General features: G+C 42.1%; 1 protein-coding gene across 2 annotated transcripts in view; it reads left to right on the forward strand.

Annotated features, from left to right (window-relative positions):
* The first annotated feature begins 510 nt into the window (after positions 1 to 510).
* Positions 511 to 21,834, forward strand: part of PTPN14 (protein tyrosine phosphatase non-receptor type 14) — a 93,415-nt gene continuing 72,091 nt past the window's right edge. For both annotated transcript variants that reach the window (XM_073671957.1, XM_073671958.1), the window contains exon 1: positions 511 to 795. The gene's annotated coding sequence lies outside the window, so the exon portion shown is untranslated. The remainder of the gene's footprint in view (positions 796 to 21,834) is intronic.

The raw sequence follows: 21,834 nt of genomic DNA on the forward strand, positions 1-21,834 counted from the left end.
TTCCGCCCCCTTCTTTCTCCAATGTCTTTATGTTTAATGTAAAAATATTTAAATCATGTTGCAAAAACTAAAATTGTACAGAGCAAAAAAACAAACAAACTGCGATCCAATGCGACAAAGTAATAATGACAAGAAAGAATTGGTTCTCAGTAAAGTCAGGTTGAGCGATTTAACCCCTGATTGCAATTTCCTGCAAAACAACCCCCCCTTGTAAGTGCAGCAGGTTGTTGTTCTATCTCTTCCCTCCAGGATGGGGGCTGCTCTCTGTGGATCACCCCCCCACCTTTCCCTTTGATTAATAATAAAGCAAGTAACATCCCCAGTGGCTGCACATTCCTGGGATTCCAGCAATGTGATGTAAGAAGGAAGGAGAAGCAGTGTCCATCTACTGCACTTCACACCAAGCCACAATGTGAGTCCCAGGCAGCAGCACAGCCTCCAGCACCTCCTCCTCCTCCTCCTCCTCCTCCTCCTGTGACCCTGCCCAGTCTCTCCAGCTACCTCCTCCTCCTCCTCTTCCTCCTCCTCCTCTTTATTCCTCCTTCATTTGCAGAGTTTGCAGCCAAACTTTTTTCAGCTCCTGATTCTTAGCTAGCAAAGTCCTGCTCCTGGATGGAGATCTGATGCTGGAGAGCCAGGCTGAATCTACTCAATGCTGAGGATCTGCTGCAGGTGGAGGGTGATTTATTGTCTCGTGGAGGAGACTTGAGGACACATTTTCTGATATTTCTTTCTGGATGAAGCTGCTGGAGCTTCTGTAGGGACTGGAGTGAGCAGCATTGGGGACTCATGCAGGTAAGTGCACACTTGGCTCAGGTCTGATTGCCTTCTCATCCTGCAAGGGGGGGGAGCAGAGGAGGCCACATGCACAAAAAGGGGCAGAGCAAATCTGTAGAATTAGTCAATTTTTTTGTTTTATTATTATTATTATTATTTATTTTATTGCCTTATTGATCCTGCAGGTCAGTGATGTCTTTTGCCTACAGTGATAAATCATTGCACAATTTTTTTTTTGTATTTTCCAGTCCAAAATTAGTCACCAAACGTTGACTTTATTGGATTTTGAATGAGATTGTAGTTAATGGTGATCATGAACGTCTGTATATATTGGCTCCATATAATGGATGTAATCAGAATTCCCCCAATACAAGATGACGTGGTCCCACAACGTATACATACATTTTATTAGTTTGTGGGGATGCCAAAAAAAATAGAGACGTGTTTATCGCTGTGACCTGGGTTTATTTTTATAGGATTTTTACTGAAATAACCCATCAATGACATCAGCTGTTAATGCAAAAAAATGACTACAGAAATCCATGTCCCCTTCTTTTTTTTTTTTTTTTTTTTCTTTTTTTAATTATTATTATTTTTTGAAATCCCCCCCCCCCCCCCCCCCCCAAAAAAAAGAGAAATTTCTGCAATTTGCACCCTCGGCGGTGAAGGGGTTAAACCCCCAGACGAGCACGTCGTCGCCCCGATGCAGATCCGTGCTAGAACATGTCTGCTCCTCGCATTCGACAATGTGCGTTCTGCATGGATTCGTACGTTGTGTGTGTTTACACTGGCAGTCTCGGACCGCCCACCGTTTTTTTTTTTTTTATATATATACCATGTCCCTTTTGTTAAACGATCAGTCAAGTCTGCACTGGCCACAGAGACCCCACTCTTCATCTGGTTACAACACGCTTCTCCGATATTCTTGCTTTCTACTAATATTAAGCCATTAGGATGTGTTTGTTTGTTCCCCCCCGCCTCCCCCCCCAATTCAGGAATTCAGGAGTCCGGGAAAGCTGAGTGACAACTACTACAGGAGCCGTCATGGCGGCCAATGTAGATGTCCGAAACTCCTAAGGCTAAGGCTTCTTTTGTTTTTGGCCACCACTATTACTTCCATTCCCAAACTCCTAAGGGTATGTTCACACTTTTTTTTTTTTTTTTTTTTTTTTTTTTTTTTTTTATAGGTGTTTTTGGAATGGACTCTGAGAGGAAACTCCAAAATCTTCCTCAGACTCACAGCTCCTTAAAACTTAGTTTCTGGTGAGTTTCCTCTCTAAAAACTCATCAAAAATAATCAGTGCGAACACAGGATAAGGGTATGTGCACACAGCAAAAAAACTGTCTTTTTGGTGCAGAAACTGAGCAGAATCATCAAGTATTTGAAATGTTTCTGCTCAAAAATCTGTGTGCACATTCCTTTCAGGTTTGATCAGTTTTATTTTTCAGTTTTGAGTAAACTGCCTCAAAACCAGTTTGAAGACTCTTCCTATTCATATCTATTGGGATCAAGTTTGCATAGGAGTTTTTTTTGTTTTGTTTTCCTCAAGGCTGCTGGTGGGAAAAAGTGCTTGTTCCTTCTTCGAATTGGCTTTTAATATAATCTGCTGTGAAAACTGTTTTAGGAAGAAAAAAACTCTTCCAAAATTCTTCAAAAACTCTCTAGATTATGTGCACACTCAGTCTTGGAGCAAAAACTGCACAGAAATGCCAAATCCTTCTGAAAAAAAAATTTGTGTTTCTGTTCAGTTTCCGCTCCAAAACTCAGCAAAAAGACTACAACGCCAGCCTTCATGAATCGGGCTCTCAGTGTGCTGAAACATATCCTTAGGAAAAAAGAACTACAAAAAAGAAAGAAGTGTTTCCTGAAGTGGTTTCTGCTTGAATAACTCAGCATTTTTTGACTGTTTCAAAAAACTCTGCCTTATGAACTAGTTTTCCTAGTTCTACAGCAACCTATTTCCTAATCTTATATTTTCACTTTACAAAACAGATTTACTAAAAAGAAAGTTTTGAGTAACTGTATTGATGTCCATTTAGGCTAAGGAATGGTTCACACCACCATATTGTGGCTGTACTTTTCTCGTCCACGTTAGTTAGTTTTCAAGCAGAATCCGCTGCTTTTTTTATTTTTCAAAACCTTGTTGGAAAAGAAACTCTCCCCTCATGGACATCAAAGTGGATTTTTTGATGAGGGTTTTGGAGCAGATTTGCTTCACAATCCTCCAGAGAAAATAAAGACAAAAAACTTTGTCAAACTAAAACAATGATGGTTAGTTTTATAAGGCCCACCGGGCAGACCATTACGGGAGTAATACAGACAAGAAAATACTCTGCCAAACTGTTACGTGAACCTACCCTTAGTTTGCAAATAGGGGATTTAATAGATTCAGTGCGAAAATCGACGTCAAGTTTGAGAACAATCCGGATCCTATACGTGGAAAGCTGGGGGATTTCCTGATGTTTATTCGTGGCACTTCATACCAAACATCTGCTTCAGAAAATGAGTCTAAGGCCACGGCCCCACTCTCAGTATTTGGTCCGTATTAAAATACTGATAGTGGGGCCGTGGCCTAAGCCTCAGGTTTCTTAGGTGGATCTTGCAGTATAATACATTGTGCGTTTATAGTACACGTGAGAACATAGGGCTCAGTAGATCTCGTTTCAAGATTTTTCAGTGCGATGCAGTTATTCCACTCTTTCCCCGAATAAGCTCTCCTAGAACCTATGTTCTATCACTCTGTGTAAACAGTTCCGAGGTCGCCATGGTTACAGACTACAAACAAACATTCAGTGTAGACGGATTTTGAAGTTATTGAAATTTTTCTAGTCTAATTTAGAAAATGTCTGTACCCGTTCCAAAAAACATGATGTACATGACTTCTAGAAGGATAAGAAACTACACGTGGAAGATCTCCTGATGGCAGATCCTATTCTTCTCAGCTCGGAGCCCCGCATTCCTTATCTGACCTGCGACCTTCTGGATCCACCTGCTGCTTTTTTGCTCACTGTGTTGGTTATCGCCCTCCACTTTCCTAGGTTTGTGGTGATATAGCCTCCCCTAAATCGCATATAGCTGTATTACATTTGCTTATCAGTGAGTGAAAAATGGAATTATAAGGGCTAATTAGGCCAAAACTTCTGTGTCTTTGTCCCTATGACAACACTTATTGTCTCCTTTTTTTCAGCCTTGTGACAGAGACAAACCATTTTAAGTCAATCAGTGCAAAACCCTTTTATAGAGAGGGCAGAGGAGCGAGAGAGTATTGATTTTTAGTAAATGAGTATTGGAAGACTAATTTAAGATGAAGGTTGACATATCTTTATGACTGACTAAGGGCTGTAATCAGTCATTGTCCTAGTTTGGGTTCGATAGATATATTAACTATGGAGGTATTGGGGTAGGGACAAATCGCTGATGGACCCTCTCCAGCACTTCTCTTCCAAGATTGGAGGGTCAGTTTGGCCTATCAGTGCTTGTGCACAAAAGTGGACTTTTCACAGATTTTTTTTTTTTTAAATTTCATCTGAACACCTCCTCCATTTTCCGCTGCTTCACTGATTCTGCAACAGTTTCTTTTTCTTCTGCGCCCCTCCCTTCCAAAGTTATACCCCTCAGTAATAATGGTGCAAATTTTTTTTTTCTTCAACCAACTGGGTGTATACTGCTGAACTTATCTGTGGGTGTGGCCGTGTTTGCTCCCAGAGAAGTTCTTTGGAATACGCCCAGTTGGCTGAAGGGAAAATTTGCATCATTAAAGGACATAACTTTGAAAGGGAGGGGCACAGAAGAAAAAGAAAAGTGTTCTAGAATCAGTGGAGCAGCAGCAATGGGAAGAGTTGCTCCGCTTAAGGGCTCTTTCACACGTCCGGATATTTCCGGTACTGTAAAAACTAGTATCTGAGATGGGCGGCACACGCATCATATACATGGACGTGTGCTGCATCAGTATCACACGTACCGGCGCCTGGGACTCAGCGGTACAGTTAGTGCTGTTCCCAAGCGCCAGGTGCTGAACGCTCCCCTCATTGTCCCCTGCCGGCGCTGCGATCAGTGCCAGCAGGGGACAACATTGTGAGTAGTATTCTGCTCCCGCTGTGTCCTAGTGTAAAAATAAGAATAAAATAAAAAAAATCCTTATACTCACCTGTCCCAAGATAAAATGTGTCCCACGTCGTAATCCATCTGACCGACAGGCTACCGCACATGCTGAGGGGTAGAGGAGAATAGAGATCTGCTCGCTGGAACGAGTCAATCTGTGCTGAGCTCACTGAGAAGTAATTCACTGATCTCAGCGCAGGTCAGGGGCCCTCTCACTGGAGCGAGTCATTCTCCTGTGCTCCTCTGCATGTGTGGTCGCCTCAAGCCACCGTAGACGCTGATGCAGAATTGTCAGTCAGATGGATTACAGCATGGGACAGTATGTCGGACAAGTGAATATTATGTGTGCAGATCACAGCACCAACAGGGGACAATGATGACAGATGCCTGCAGCACCCGGCGCTTTGGAACAGTGCAAACAGTACTGATGATTCCCAGGCGCCGGTACATGTCGTACGTGTCACACGGATGTCGTACGTGTCACACGGATGTCGTACGTGTCACACGTGTCTGGGACGTTTTTGCGGCCCGTGCTGCAGGTAAAAAACTGACATGTCAGCGTGTTTTGCCCACGGACACAATGTCCGTGAAAACACACCGTGTGCACAGACCCATTTATTTGAAACATGGACGTGTGAAAGACCGATTAAAGGGTATTCCCATCTCCAAGATCCTATCCCAATATTTGCTGTCACGTTGCAGTAGCTTAAGTATCCATGGTTACGACCACTGACCACTAGCTAACTGTCACTATGAGTTATAGTAGCCATGGATACCTATGTGTAAGTGACATAGCTAAACAGAAGAACTACACTACATTTCTAATTGGAAGTATTTGCTAATATTATTATTATACCTACTACATATTGGGATATGATCTTAGAGATGGGAATACTCCTTTAAATTAAAAAAAGGCCCATTTACACCAAGCAATTCAAGGTTGGTGTGACTGCCCCAGGGGACATATTTCTCAGTAGTGGAGCAGTACAGGAGATGAAGTGAGTGGGAGGATGTAACAAGGTGGGGTGATAGCTGGAGGCCATTGAAAATGCTGTGAGGATACGTTCACTTGGGAGTTTTCTGAGGCATCAAAACAACGAGTTTTTCAAGAGGAAACTTTTTTTTTTTTTTTTTTGAGTTTTTGGAAGGGATTTTATTTTCTTGAAATATTTTAAAGTGTTGTATTTTTATTTTCTCATTGAAGGATTTTTTTTATTTTTATTTTGCAGCCTTTTGATATGACCGCTTTAGAGATAATTTAATCAGAATCCACTTTAATAAAGCGACTTGCGTTATTTAGTTATTTTTAAATAAAAAACCTCTTCAGGAATTAAACTATCAAAAAACTAGCAGAAACCACTTAATAGTTTAGTGGCCGGTCAGCGAGGATCACCAGAGTCTTGCATAGAAAACAATGGATTATATGGGACTTGCTTAAAGTTCTCAGCAATGGTCGTTCTCATAGATCAGCGTGAGCACATGGTGCCCCTTTGCCTTGGATCTAGGGGGTCTCTTTGTGCCTGGGAATGAGAATTTTGGGGTGCATCCTGTTTCAACATGCCTTGGTTCTGGGATTTCCTGTGTCGTGTGCCCTATTTTCCTTGCCCTAAACTGGTGTTTTCCTGTAATGCATAAACATGACTTCTGCTAATTTCAGGAGCTAAGGCGATACCTTTCCTCTTGGTGTGTTGGTGAGATATGCCACCATCTATGACCACTTTGAGGGTCCTCAGATCTTAGGCCGAGTTTCACATGTCCATGAAATGCTCACCATGCTCGGATCGGAATACCCGGCCTGATCTCTGTGCCTTCTGAGCGAACGCCCTAATTTCAGGAGCTAAGGCAATATCTTTCCTCTTGGTGTGTAGGTGACATATGCCACCATCCATGACCACTTTGAGGGTCCATAAAACTTAGGCCGAGTTTCACATGTCCATGAAATGCTCACCATGCTCGGATCGGAATAACCGGCCTGATCTCTGTGCTTTCTGAGCGAACGCCCTAATTTCAGGAGCTAAGGCTATACCTTTCCTCTTGGTGTGTTGGTGAGATATGCCACCATCTATGACCACTTTGAGGGTCCTCAGATCTTAGATCGAGTTTCACATGTCCATGAAATGCCCACCATGCACGGATAGGATTATCCGGCTTGATCTCTATGCCTCCTGAGCTAACGACTCGTAGGTATGCGCGCTTAGCCTAGCTGAGCGTGCAGGTGTTTTTTAAGGTGGTTATGAGAAATCCCCAATGTGTCGGTGTAATATTGCTGTGGGGTTCACCACTGGACGTGAATCCTAGGTTTCTGCATCCTGCCACGTCCTATAGGGTTCCTGTACCCATGCAACTGGATTTTAGGATTGCCCAAAGGTAACAGTTGGGTACCTACGTAAAAAGTCACCAGTATTATAAATAATGTAACTTTTATATATAATACTTTTTTTTTTTTTTTATATTGGAAATACATACAGTACTTAGTTTTTTTCTAGGGTGGCTGCTTAGCTTTGCAGCTGTCAAAGCCTACTGAGAATTGCAGCAGCACAGCAGCAGTTCTCCTAATCCCGATTTAAAACAAACACACATTAAGAGTGTTTGTGTATTTAAAAGAGAAAAAAAAAAAGTAATCGAATATCTGTTTAAATTCTGGTTTTATTAATGTCTACAATGACTACACTGAGCAGCAAGACTTGAGGCTACAATTTAGGGCACCAACTACTTTGCCCTTTGCAGCAAACAATAGGATGTGATGAATAGGGTCACACAAAGAAAAGAATGGTGGAATTTTTTTTTTTTTTTTTTTTTTCTTCCTTGTGGAGGTATCTTACATTCCAATGATGGTGGCACTAAATGCTCTGACCCTGGCTTTTTTTTTTTTCTTTATGGTCAGCGAAAGGCCATCAGCCCCTGAGAGTGTGGAATGCATTGTTATGGCCAACACTAAACCTACAAGACTAGGGAAAGAATGTTCCTTTTAAAATAAATAAAAGAAAATTATTTTTTTTTTGTGGTGTTTGGAACCTTTCTAATAGGAAGCTCACACTTTTTTTGCCTGTCCTTTTTTTTTTTTTTTTTTTTTTTTTTTTTACAGACCCCCAAGGGTTGAACGTAGCTTGTGAGATCTGTCAACTGTAGGAGAAACCTGTGAAGTCTGGAAAGTTGTGTACAAGTAATTTTCTCACTTGTCTGTCACATCCTACGACAATCGTCTGGAAAACAAGGAATTTGGGGACGTTGTGTAACAAGGAGTTCAGGCCCCCAAGGTCTAATTTTTTTTTTTTTTTTTATTCAAAGTTCATATACTGTCCATATTTTGTTCATATGGTTTTCTAACACTGGGGCTACGTGGCAACTTGAGTAGCGTCACTCTTCGTGCAGGCAAAAATCGCACTATTATGAAAGGATCCAAACTTGCAGGATTTATTAAGATTTACAATCACAGCAGCTTGCAGGTCACAACGCGACCACCTCCACACTCGTTATGTTATGACGTAACGTCGCCATACGAGGAGATTTGGCAACAGAACTTGTTTTCCTGTCCAGGCCCCCATATACATTAGACTCAAGTCTGCCGACTCTGCCAATATAGGTGGGGCAGGTTGGCAGTCTAATGTGTATGGGAGCTTCCTGACTCTCCCCTGACAGATGATATCAGGAGAGAAGGATCTGGTGGTTAAAAGTGTAAAATTCAGAGTCATTTGGCAATGGCTTTATTCACAGACTACATGAAAACACATGGCCATTTGGCCGATCCAAACATTCATACGTATTTGGAAGTCTGAAGAGATTTCATGAGCTGTCTTATGTGTAGGTGTGTACCGTCCTCACCGGCAGACCAAGCGGGTGCTATGAACTCATGAGTAAGCATTAGTGTTGAGCGAACGTGCTTGGATAACGTCTTGACTGAGTATATTCAGAGTGCTCGGCTAATATGTTTGCCTCCCTGCGGCTGCATGTTTTTCAGCGGAAGACAGATGCAACAAATGCGGGCAATGGCTAACAAATTGTCAATCCCTGCATGTGTTGCATCTGCTTTCTGCCGGAAAACATGCAGCTGCAGGGTGGCAAACATATTAGCCGAGCACTCTGAAAATACTCGGATAAGACTGAGCATGCTCGGATAACACGTTCTCAGAGCACGTTCGCGCAACACTAGTTGGCATCTGAATTTCAACGATATCTACCACAATGGTGGAGGAGGAAGCCGACAACTGCCTCCTCCGCCATTCAGCCTGTCTGTGTGAGGCAGGTGTCATTAGATTGCACTTGCTGTACAGAGACTCTGGCCACACGCTGCATAGAGGTGGGTAGTTTTATTTTGTCAGTACTTGTGGAGGCTGCGGGGCCATCATGCCGCATGTGTGGGGGTCTGGGTCACAGAGTGATGTGTGGAGACTTCTTTAACATCCTTCTTTATTTACCTCGTTTTATGGATGACCTCTGAACGCATGATTGCCGCAGCCAACCAATGGCCACATTGAGGACGTCAGTGAGTTTAACACAGTGGCCATATTGTGGGATATTGGACTGATTGAAATAAATGGAGAGGTGGCCGTGCTTGTGTGCTAGTTTTTTCCTTTAAAAATCTATGGGAGTTTTGGAAAAAGTCAAGCACGCCGCATTTGGCTCTTTTAGCGAGTCCCGCAGACTACAATGGGGCACATGTGGTGCTACAGTGGGTACTGAAAGTATTCAGACCCTTTTAAATTTTTCACTCTTTGTTTCATTGCAGCCATTTGGTAGATTCTAAAAAGTTCATTTTTTTTCTCATTAAAGTACAGTACACTCTGCACCCCATCTAGACTGAAAAAAAAACAAACGTAGAAATTTTTGCAAATTTAAATCACATGCTGTCCATTTCCTTGTGATGCTCCTTGAGATGGTTCTACTCCTTCATTGGAGTCCAGCTGTGTTTTAATTAAACTGATAGGACTTGATTTGGAAAGGCACACACCTGTCTATATCAGACCTCACAGCTCACAGTGCATGTCAGACCAAATGAAAATCATGAGCTCAAAGGAACTGCCCAAGGAGCTTGGAGACTGAATTGTGGCAAGGCACAGATCTGTCCAAGGTTACAAAAGAATTTCTGCATTACTCAAGGCTCCTAAGAGCACAGTGGCCTCCATAATCCTTAAATGGAAGAAGTTTGGGACCACCAGAAGTCTTCCTAGACCTGGCCCTCTAGCCAAACTGAGCAATTGTGGGAGAAGAGCCTTGGTGAGAGAGGTAAAGAAGAACCCTAAGATCACTGTGGCTGAGCTCCAGAGATGCAGTAGGGAGATGGGAGAAAGTTCCACAAAGTCAACTTTCTCCCATCACTGCAGCCCTCCACCAGTCAGGCCTTTATGGTAGAGTGGCCTGACGGAAGCCTCTCCTCAGTGCAAGACATATGAAAGCCCACATAGTTTGCTCAAAAACACATGAAGGGCTCCCAGACTATGAGAAATAAGATTCTCTGGTCTGATGAGATATAGATAGAACTTTTTGGTGATAATTCTAAGCGGTATGTGTGGAGAAACCAGGCACTGCTCATCACCTGCCCAATACAATCCCAACAGTGAAATATGGTGGTGGAAGCATCATGCTATGGGGGTGTTTTTCAGCTGCAGGGACAGGACGACTTGTTGCAATTGAAGGAAACATGAATGCGGCCTAGTACGGAGAGATCCTGGATGAAAACCTCTTCCAGAGTGCTCTGGACCTCAGACTTGGCCGAAGATTCACCTTCCAACAAGACAATGGCCCCTAAGCACACAGCTAAAATAACAAAGGAGTGGCTTCAGAACAACACTATGACTGTTATTGACTGGCCTAGCCAGAGCCCTGACCTAAACCCAATTGAGCATCTCTGGTGAGACCTGAAAATGGCTGTCCACCAACGTTCACCATCCAACCTGACGCAACTGGAGAGGATCTGGAAGGAAGAATGGCAGAGCATCCCCAAATCCAGGTGTGAAAAACTTGTTGCATCATTCCCAAGAAGACTCATGGCTGTACTAGCTCAAAAGGGTGCGTCTACTCAATGCTGAGCAGAGGGTCTGAATACTTATGACCATGTGATATTTCAGTTTTTCTTTTTCTCTAAATTTGCAAAAATTTCTACATTTGTTTTTTTCAGTTAAGATGGGATGTAGAGTGTACATTAATGAGAAAAAAAATGAACTTTTTAGAATTTACCAAATGGCTGCAATGAAACAGTGAAAAATTTAAAGGGGTCTGAATACTTTCTGTACCCACTGTATATTGATATCAGTGTGAAAAGTGGCTGCCTTGATCTGCAGGAAGGTGAACCCGCTCTCTCACCTTTTACACATTGTGTATATGACTAGCCCAGGGGGATGGGGATGACTCGGTACCCGGGCCTTTAGCCTGGCCTTTAGGGATGTTGCGGTGGTCGGCTCCCGGGCCCGTACCCTGGGCCGCTCCTTTAAAAGGGTTGGTGTTTTGGTTAAGTTTATAAAAGAGTTCGTGATGCCACCTGTGGCTTCTGGTGACGATCACCAGCGCTGCGCAGTCCACTGAGGCTGGTGATAAGGCAGCTTGGATGGTATAGCTCCCCACAGGTGGAGCTGGGCCTCAGGGCAGTGTATGAACGGGGAAAGCCGGACGAAGAGACCCCGCCGGGTCAGAGCAAGAACAGGGACAGACACGATAGTCACTTCATTACCTTTTACTGATGGAAATTCAGGCACGACCCGGAGCACTGTAGGGTGAAGGGTGCATATCGGGCTCCTCCCCAATGAGCGGGTTTTTGGGCCTCCTGTTTCTTGCTTCTGAGTAGTAAGTTTCTGACCTGCCTGGAGCTAGGCCTAACTTTGTCTCTGTCCTGCGCTGGCTGACCTTGTGGTAGGGCCTTCTCTTGGAGTGCACGCTCCCGACCTACGGGGCCTTTGTGTCTCCTGGCTCTGGTACGTATCCGCACTTTAGCGATCCTGGGACTTGTAGTTCTCCAGGGATTCCGGTTTTATCTTACTGGGTCATGGAGATCCCGGTAAGTTTCGGACCCGGTGTCCGGTAACTGCTTTTTTGGGGTGAGCTAGTTAAGCTCCTCTGCCCCCTATGAACTAACTCTCTCTACTCTCCTTCAGCCTACTCGGGCCCTCAATAGGCTACTCACACTAACGGCCGCTTGCCGCACTTCACCGATCTTATGGCGCCGGCACACCTGAAGCTCAGTTCACTGAGCTACGACTCAACCGGGCTCAACTCTGTATTCAGGCTTGCACTAACTGAACTCTCAGAGGAATTGCTGAATCACTGAGCTCCACTGCAGACTGACCTGTTTCTGCGTCTCACTCTGCAGGAACTGACTGCCTGGCTCCACCTTCCCTTTTATATCCCTAACGGCTCCCTCCTGGTGGTCTGAGGTGGAAGGTGGAGATGTGTGAATGGTTATGGGGGCCTCTTGTGGAGGAATCCTTCAATACACCCTTCTAGGATCTGTGATACCAAGCACAGCTGGGCGTCACATATAATGTGGATTGTGGCTATTCCAGAAAAGTCGGAGATGGGAATACGTATTTAATAGGATAAATATGTATTGTATCAAGATTGAATAAAGAGAAAATTTCAGCTCACCCCTGAGATGTAATCCCAGTCCGGCATGGAGCCCGGCGTCCTCGCTGCTTCACAGCCTGGGTCAATGAGGAAGTGAAGATGGATCACATCGGGCAATTAATAAAAATTCAACAATCTTTATTGGCAAATCCTTTTAAAAATTTGAACACTGGCTAGTTTTTAGTGTATTTGGTCTCTTAGCAGTTGTCGCTCTAATGAGGTCATATAAGGGATGTTCTTTTATTGAGGGCGTAACAAAGTACAGGAAAGACTTCCTTCTGTAATAAAGGAGCGTATGAAGACGCGCTTAATCATGTATCTTCTTTATATTACTGCCATCATATCTCAGGATGAAGGCAATCTTAAGTTTTTTGCAACGTCTCCAAAATTGAGGCATATAGGACAGAACAGGGAGTCCTCATTCTCCACGTTTTTTCCCCTTAAAAAAATAAAAAATTAATATTCCCCCAGCTATAGGAACTGATTGTCATCGGGCCTTGGGATTGCTGACCCCACTGTTTCTAGAGAGGGGATAGTCACAGCCTTTTGCATCATTCCCATAGTGCGCAGCATACCTGACCCCTGCTCTACTCCATTCCCTTCCAACAGTCGGACCCCCACCAATCTAACACCTTTAACACCTTCGTAATTTTGGGACATAATACCCCTTCAACATCTACTTGAAATATTGTTACTTTCAAAACCAAAACTTTTTTTGCCATAAAGTTCCGTCCATGGAAAACTTTAACGTCCCTAAAGCGTTGGCCACGACTGTCCCACGCCCATGGGCTAAACCAAAATGACTAGATGGTGTATGGAAAGTGCAGATGGACCCCATTTCTGAGGATCAAGGAACCCACCTTCTATAGATCCATTTAACGAATCTCCCGGATATCCGTGCCTCGTTGCAGTGTTCATCTCGTCGACCTTTGATATTGCAAAGTAGGAGATATTCCCATGATGGGTGACTGGAAAAAATGCTTTGGGCCGTAACACGGAGAACATTGTTTTTTTGAGACCAGCAGGTGCTTATCTTTGGTCAGATTCTGAAATTCACACGTTTCGTGCCTGTCTAGTTTCAGCGAAGCATTTCAGTATCGTGCTCCATTTCCTGTGCCCGGGTCCTTGGTCGCTGACCTTCATATTGTTCCAGGTCACTATCCGGCATGTACATTGATCTGATAGATCCCGAGAGGCTTCTCACTCTTGGAAAAAATGAGACATGTAGAGTTCTCAGCATGGGAATGTGATGTTTAATTTGTAGGTGGAAGGAACAGATTTAGATTAGAAGGCTTAAATTTCTTCCTAATGACCCCTGCCGTGGGATTCGTGAGAACCATGGAGACACTTTATTCTTAGGGATGTTACATATTGGAATTTTTTAACTTTTCTTTCTTTTTCGAGGCAGTCAAAAACTGTGGCCCAAACAAATTTTTGTGTCTTGGGGTATGTGTTTTTTTTTGCACTAAATTCTTAAAAATGGTGCACACGATTCATTAATTTGTTGCAAAATCAAAAATCGTCTTTTTTTTTTTTTTATTTTATTTTGCAACTCTTTAATGCCAAAAGTTGCACGTTTTGCAAAAGTTCCACCAAAATACTGGTGTACTCAAAAATACCCCAAAGGGAGGACTGGAGTTGAGTTGAAATGTATTACTTTTTAAAAAAAAAAAAAGTTGCAAATTATGAATCTGGAGAAAACACCAAGAATCAATGAATTCTGTTCACAAAGTGGAAAACAAACAAAAAAAAAAAAAAAAAAAAAAAAAAAAAAAAAGCTGGTAAAAACTTGTAAAATAGACTTCAAAAATAGGCGCAAATAGAATAATGAATTGGGGTTACAAAAAAACCCCAAAAAAACAAAACGCAAAGGCAATGATGAATTGGGGCCAATGAGTTATAGGAAATTTTTCTTCTTTTGGAAAATTTTTGGAGGCTTTTTTTTTGCAGCTTTTTCTTTGGGCGGTGGTTAGTTTGGAGCATTTTCCATCAGTAGATGCACCTACCCTTATACTTAGGCTAGGTCATCCGTTTTTGATTGGCAGGGAAGAGTAGAGTAGTCGGTCTCATGGCATCCCAGCCGAGCGGCTTAAAGGAGTATTCCAGCCTAAGCTTATCACCTAACCCAATAGTTTCAATATCATGACTCACAACAAAGAGTTAACACCTGTCCAGTGGGGAGGTATTAAAATGGAATACCCCTTTTAATGAAAACTACAAATGTCCTTTCTTGGTCAACCGGGCACAGTGCCGCACATACAGCCTTAATTGAATAGGCCAGAACTAGATGGTTAGCTGCAGTACCAGGCATGACCACTCCTGTACATGTGGCGCTATACTTGGGTAAACAACGAAGGTTGCAGTACATGGCCTCATTCTGGTGATTGACCCCCAGTGATCAAATATTGATGAGCCGATCTTTAGGTAGGCAATGACGTTTTTGAAATTCCTATTTCATTTACAAAAAAAATTATTTCATAGTCAAATACTGAAGTGTGTTTTTTTTTTTTTTTTTTTTTTTTTTTTTTTAAGGAATAAATTAAAATGTGAAATTATAACATTTTAAAGCAACATCTGAATTTTATTTTGTTTTTAAGAAAAGGTAAAATCCAAATTATTTTTCACATACTGGAATCCAAAGCTTTGTGTGTTTTTATAATTAACGTTTTAATGGCTGCTAGTACAAAATAAAATTTTCACTCTTGGGCTTTATTTTCCCGTCATTATTTTGTATCAGTATGTATAAAGCCGGGTTCAGACAGTAATATTATAGGGTCTCTATATGCCCCGACTGACCGCTGCCTGTGAGGGTGCAAGTTTGGGTGAGGAGATCCGTGGTCAGTCTGACCTTTGTTATCCTTATTGTGACTGTGTGTATTATCGTCTGAACCAGGCCTAAGCCAATGTCAGGAGAGGAACCTAAAGAGAAAAACTTCAGTGGGGCAAATAAGTATTTGATGCACTGCCGATTTTGCAAGTTTTCCCACCTACAAAGAATGTAGAGGTCTGTAATTTTTATCGTAGGTCACTTCACCTGAGAGACAGAATCTAAAAAAATACAGAAAATCATATTGTATGATTTTTCCATAATTAACTTGCATTTTATTGCATGAAATAAGTATTTGATCACCTACCAACCAGCAAGAATTCTGCCTCACAGACCTTTTAGCTTTTCTTTAAGAAGCTCTCCTACTCTGCACTCATTACCTGTATTAATTGCACCTATTTGAACTTGTTACCTGTATAAAAGACACCTGTCCACACAATCACACTCCAACCTCTCTCCCATGACCAAGACCAAAGAGCTGTTTAAGGAAACCAGGGACAAAAATGTAGACCTGCACAAGACAGGGATGGGCTACAGCACAATAGGCAAGCAGCTTGGTGAGTAGGCAACAACTATTGGCACAATTATTAAAAAATGGAAGAAACACAAGATGACTGTCAATCTTCCTCAGTCTGGGGCTCCATGCAAGATCTCGCATCGTGGGGTAAGGATGATTCTGAGAAAGGTCAGTAATTGTCCCACAACTACACGGGAGGACCTGGTCAATGACCTGAAGAAAGCTGGGACCACAGTGTCAAACATTACCGTTTTGTAACACACTACGCTGTCATGGATTAAAATCTTACAGGGCACACAAGGTTCCCTTGCTCATGCCAACACATGTCCAGGCCCGTTTGAAGTTTGCCAATAACCATCTGGATGATCCATAGGAGGCATGGGAGAAGGTCATGTGGTCAGATGAGACCAAACTAGAACTTTTTAGTATTAACTTCACTCGCTGTGTTTTGGAGGAAGAAGGGTGAGTACAACCCCAAGAAAACTATCCCAACCATGAAGCATGGTTGGGGAAACATCATACTTTGGGGGGTGCTTTTCTGCAAAGGGGATAGGACGACTGCACTGTATTGAAGAGAGGATGGATGGGGTCATTTATCTCGAGATTTTGGCCAACAATCTCCTTCCCGAGAGCATTGAAAATGGGTCGTGGCTGGGTCTCCCAGCATGACAATGACCCAAAACACACAGCCTGGGCAACTAAGGAGTGGCTCCATAAGAAGCATTTCAAGATCCTGGAGAGGCCTAGCCAGTCTCCAGATCTGAACTCAACAGAAAATATTTGGAGGGAGCTGAAACTCAGTGTTGCCCAGCGACAATCCTGAAAGAGCTGGAGAAGATCTGGATGGATGGTGGGCCAAAATCCCTGCTGCAGTGTGTGCAAACCTGGTCAAGAACTACAGGAAACGTCTGACCTCTGTAATTGGAAACAAAGGTTTCTGTACCAAATATTAAGTTCTGTTTTTCTATTGTATCAAATACTTATTTCATGCAATAAAATGCAATGTAATTATGTAAAGATCATACAATGTGATTTTCTGTTTTTAGATTCTGTCTCACAGGTGAAGTGTACCTCTGATAAAAATGACAGGCCTCTCCATTCTTTGTGAGTGGGAAACTTGCAAAACAGCAGAGTATCAAACACTTATTTTCCCCACTGTATATTTGAAAAATACTCGCCAATTCTGTGTTTTGGAGCCACCCCTGTATTTAGCTTACTGTTGAGATAATTTTGTTAAGACCTCAATGAAAGATTGTTGAGACTCCTCACCTCTGGGGGCAAAACCACTAGTGGCGGATGTTTATTAAAATTAGTGATCACAGATACGGTTTCTATAAGCAATCTGGTGTCGACTTTTTCTGCTAAATTAAATTGTTTGGATGTCTTTTTAACACAAGTTCATAATACTCAACGTTCATTCTTTTCCTGCCATCAATGAACACTGAAATACTGGTTATTCAGTATAGGAAACGTGGAGAATTCTGCTGTACATTTTTTTTTTTTTAGGTGTTGTGTGTACCATTAAGTAATATCTTTCTATCTATTCTATCCAAGTGATAACAAGTATGGCCACAAATATAGGAGGACTTGAATTTTTGCCACTGATGGAGTGAAGCTGGTTACAGGATTTGGGACCCCAAATTGCAGTAGTCGGGCCCCTAATAGTCAAAGGTCACCTATCCTGTAAATAGTCAAAATATTTGGTGGGGAAACCTCCTCGATCATTGAAATGTTAACCCTTATCCAAAGGTTAGATGATAACTTGCAGGTGGGTGGGGGGTCTGACAAAGGTTGGGACCCCCATTGATACCGAGAAATAGGTTTCGAAATTGCTCCATTACTTAGGAACTATGTCCATTTTTGTGCACCACCACTCCATTCATTCTCTATGGGACTGCTGGAAAATATGAAAAAATGTAGCATTGTGCATGGCCCCATTGACTGTTCTCAAGATCTCTGCTTGCTGTGGTTCAATGGGATCCTTTGTGGATTACTTCCTGGGGATAAAAATCTATCCTGGTCAAGTGATGGACAGATCGGTATTTGGCTCGTTATGTGATACGGCTGTACTGTAAAGAGCGGAGTCCCTGTTTGTAGGAAGATTCCTAGTGAATGACAGCAAGTGGAGATCTTAAAAAAAAAAAAAGAGAGAAAAAAAATTGGCAAAATTTCGTATAAATTTCTTGAAGTTTTTAACTTTTAGTTGACACCGAACTATCTGTTTTAAACTGAAGCAATGACAAGTAATGGTAGTTGACGCTTGTTTTGGACACTTTGCATTGTGTTTTATATATATTGTGTGGTATTGTTGTATCCAGCACGTGAGGCTCGGAGATCAGAGAGCTCCTCTCTCCGCTCACCGTAGATTTATTACTAGACTTCCATTTCCTGAATGGTAATTGGATGACATTCCTACTTTTCCAAACTACTGAGCTGTTAAACCATCCCGTGTCACATTTCTCCTTTGTTCGGGAATGCCTCGGCTTATCCCTGCATGGTAAACAGCAATTTTTATTCAAAATGGGAAATAAAATCAAGATCTCAAAACAAGCCTAGAATATACCCTTTGAAGAACGATACCTGACCCTGTACACCTATAGTTTGTCGTGCTGCTTTGAGATTCTTTAAAGGGGTCCTGTCACCAGGTCAGGTTATTTCCACTGCTCCCCTGAGTATAAAGTTTTTTTTTTTGTTTTTTTTTTCTAAAATCTGACCTACGGTTCCAGAGATCTGGGCCTTTTTATTTAGTGTCATTTTTTATGGTCTTTACTAAGTGGGTGTGGCTCACAGGGTAATTATGCACAGCAGCTTAAAGACACGCCCCAGAGGATCCGATGGGCCACGCCCTCTTGCAAAAATTATATAATAAAATACAAAAAAAAACACTAAATAAAATGGCCCATATCTCTAGAACAGTATGACTGGCTGATTTTAGAAGAAAACAAAACAAAAAAATAATACTCTAAAATTAGAGCAAAAACTGTTCATATTTTTTTTACCTACCTCACTTTTTTTTTTTCTTGCAAAAAATTGCCCCGTACTTATTAATTCCTCATTGCAATATCTCCACATAACTAAAAAGATTTGCCTTTCTGAAGCTTTATCGCTTCACAGTACATTATTCTGATTGTTCACATTACATTTTAATTTTCTAGCTGACAGTGTCAGGTTTTTTTTGGGGGTGGGGGTAGGTCTTTCAATGGTTTTTATTAAATTTTTTTTTTCTTTAAATGCCTTGTATCTGTGATGCTGAGTCACTTCTCACGGGCAAGCTGTGAGGCAAAGTAGTCAGGAGGTCCGAGGTCAGATACCAGGAGGGCTGCTAGTACATAGGTGGTAAGACAAGTGTGTGGTCAGATGACAGTCCGGGGTAAAATGCCAGGAGGGTCCGCCAAGACAAGAGCGTACAACAACCTGATAGTCAGAGGCCAAGTCAAAACCAGGGAGTAAGAGGCGAAGGAGGTCACACATGTGAAGACTGTACTCTGCAGATTCCAGTTCATGGGGTCCAGAGCTCCATTCTTGTCAATACTGGTGGTACAAACAGTCCGAACCCTAGTGATCCGTTTACCAGTTTGTCACCTTAGTTTGATTGTGGGTAACTTATTATTTTGGTAAATTCTTAAGACTGAGCAGAAAATGATTCATAAAGCCAAGTCATCCTCACACCTGTCAACAGTAGTTTGGGAAAAATTGAAGCCACAATCCGGCACCCAAAGCTCACAAAAGGTGGTACAGATTCCCAAAAGTCAAGAAAATTGCCAGCTGCTTAATTCAAGATTCTACTTTCCAGAACTATGCAATACCAAATTAATATTAACTAATGAGTAAAAATTTTCGTTATTAACCCCCCCTGGGTTTTGTGGTAGGAATATCTGCATACCGAGCATAACTCGGCTGAGGAGTAATCGTTCTCTGCTTATTCTGAGCAAGCGCAAAGGTGGAATCTTGGCTTTCCCCAGAGTCTTGAAAGACTCTATTCTTTACATGTAAATCCATCTAAATCCTGTGTGAAATGTTCACCGAGGACCTCAGTTGCTTTTCAGAGTAATAAATGTTTCACCTGGAAGATCAAGGATTTTCGCTGCCATCCTGTGTACACATTACGCTGGCTATCAGGGGAATTGGAGCCTGTCGACAGCAGCTGTAAATTCGCAGGTTGCTCAGGAATGTGGAACAGACGGCCTACAATGGAAAAGATTGGGAGTCAACTGGGTACCTTTTTGGTTGGATTTTTGTTGACTGCTCCTAGTGTTGTCCGTCATTTTTACCGCAGCTAATCTGATCCTTTCGGTGTTGGGCTTTTTGGGTCCCTAATGGTGAAATGTTTGGAGTCCCCATACCATAACCCACCAAATGTATAAGTGTTTGATCTCAGCCAGGGTCCTCCTGTAATTTTTGAGATCTTGTAATTCATCGAGAGGCCATTTTGTTTTTGGCAGCTTTGCCATTATTTGTGCCAAATTTACCAAAGTGTTGTGGCAAGTTTGATTAAAGTCGACGCATCTTGTGTCTAGAACTTTTTTTTTTGACTTGCTCATCCTTCCCTACTGCAGTGAGTTTGCAACTTTTTTAAAAATGTTCCTAAATTTAGCTTTAACCCTTTTCTTGCTCAACTTCCAACCCATGCCCAAATTTCACCCCCTTTGTAGAAATGATAAAAAGCAACATAAAATGGCAAATAGACAAATCTGCATACAAGAAGTTGTACACCTTTTTAACTATGCAGCTGGCCGGGTCCACACTGGCGGACACAGAGAATAGGGCCCTTGTGCAAAAAACAATAGGTGGGCCCTTTGCAGTCTGAGATTTCATCATAATGCACAATTTCACCTGCTTTGGATGTAGCAATGGCCGCCTTTTTGGGTCAGTATGTGGTTGCGCCAATAATATGTCCGCCCCTGCGGGTCCAGCAGTCAAGGCAGAATCAAAGCAGCATTTACAAGATCTTTTGCAGAAAGATTGTACGCGCTGCACTAGACCAGCCAGGGCCGATAGAATGCTGAGGTGGTCCGTAACGTAGGTAACGAGCAATAAACAGTAACCCTTAAAAATCCTAAGAATGGAAGGGATTTTTAGTAAGAAGTAAATTGCAAAGTTGCTTGTTTTCACTAAAACTTTAAACTGTTACCCGTTATGTAATGTCGACAAAACCCCCCTTTAAGAAGTGGGGGAGGGGGAAACAACATGGTGACCATGTTACAAGCCCATTTATTTACTGGCCTGAGAAAGTAGTCTTTTTATTTTTTGCTTGCCTAGGAAAAATAATAAAGCTCATCCTTTGTCCCAACGGGTCATCTGGACATAGACTGGACCCCCTTATCCCATCAATGAGCTAGTGGGAACACAAGAAGGGAATTAGATGTGTAGTTTTAGATTGAAAACACTTGTATGTGATTTTAAGTAAGGGAAGAACAATAAAATAAAAGTCTAGCTGCTAGCTGTTCGAGCTTCAGGTGGCACACTTAACACTCGTGAAATGCCAATCTTTTATATCCTCTAAATCTACGTGATTCCGAACTCCCAAGAGCTGGCAATTGTCTGTGGTATTCACATGTTGCCAAGCGCTACGCAGGAGTTTAGTCTGGAATTAGTACAACCACAAAATCTCAAGTCTTAAGAAGAATGTATGAAAGCTCCTACCAGATGGCATAGTGTAAGCTGGTGAGAAGCCTTCTGAAAAGTCAAAAATTTACATTAATCAAACCCCCAAAACGGTAAATATTTTCAGATATTAGGTCCATGTATTTGGGGGATAAAAAAAAAATATATATTTTTTTGCAATTGGGTTTCATCAATAATGTTGCACCAACTGCTTTCTATGGTCTGTGTTGCACTGTCTATTGTTGGTTGGTGCTGAATGAGTTAACCGAGACATCCATCAGGGAGTCCCCTGAGATGGTCTGATAAGGGAAGGCACTTTGTAACTTTGTTTTCTTAAGCCAGATTTATGACCACAGACCATATTGAAGTTGAATGTGCAGGAAAACAAAGAAAATGTTGCAAGATTTATAAAGAGAACCCCAACTGCAAAAAATATTTTCTCTAAGACACAAA

This window comes from Phyllobates terribilis, unplaced genomic scaffold (assembly GCF_046119375.1).
Source record: "Phyllobates terribilis strain yellow unplaced genomic scaffold, ASM4611937v1 Scaffold_3__8_contigs__length_932513732, whole genome shotgun sequence".
NCBI lineage: Eukaryota > Metazoa > Chordata > Amphibia > Anura > Dendrobatidae > Phyllobates > Phyllobates terribilis.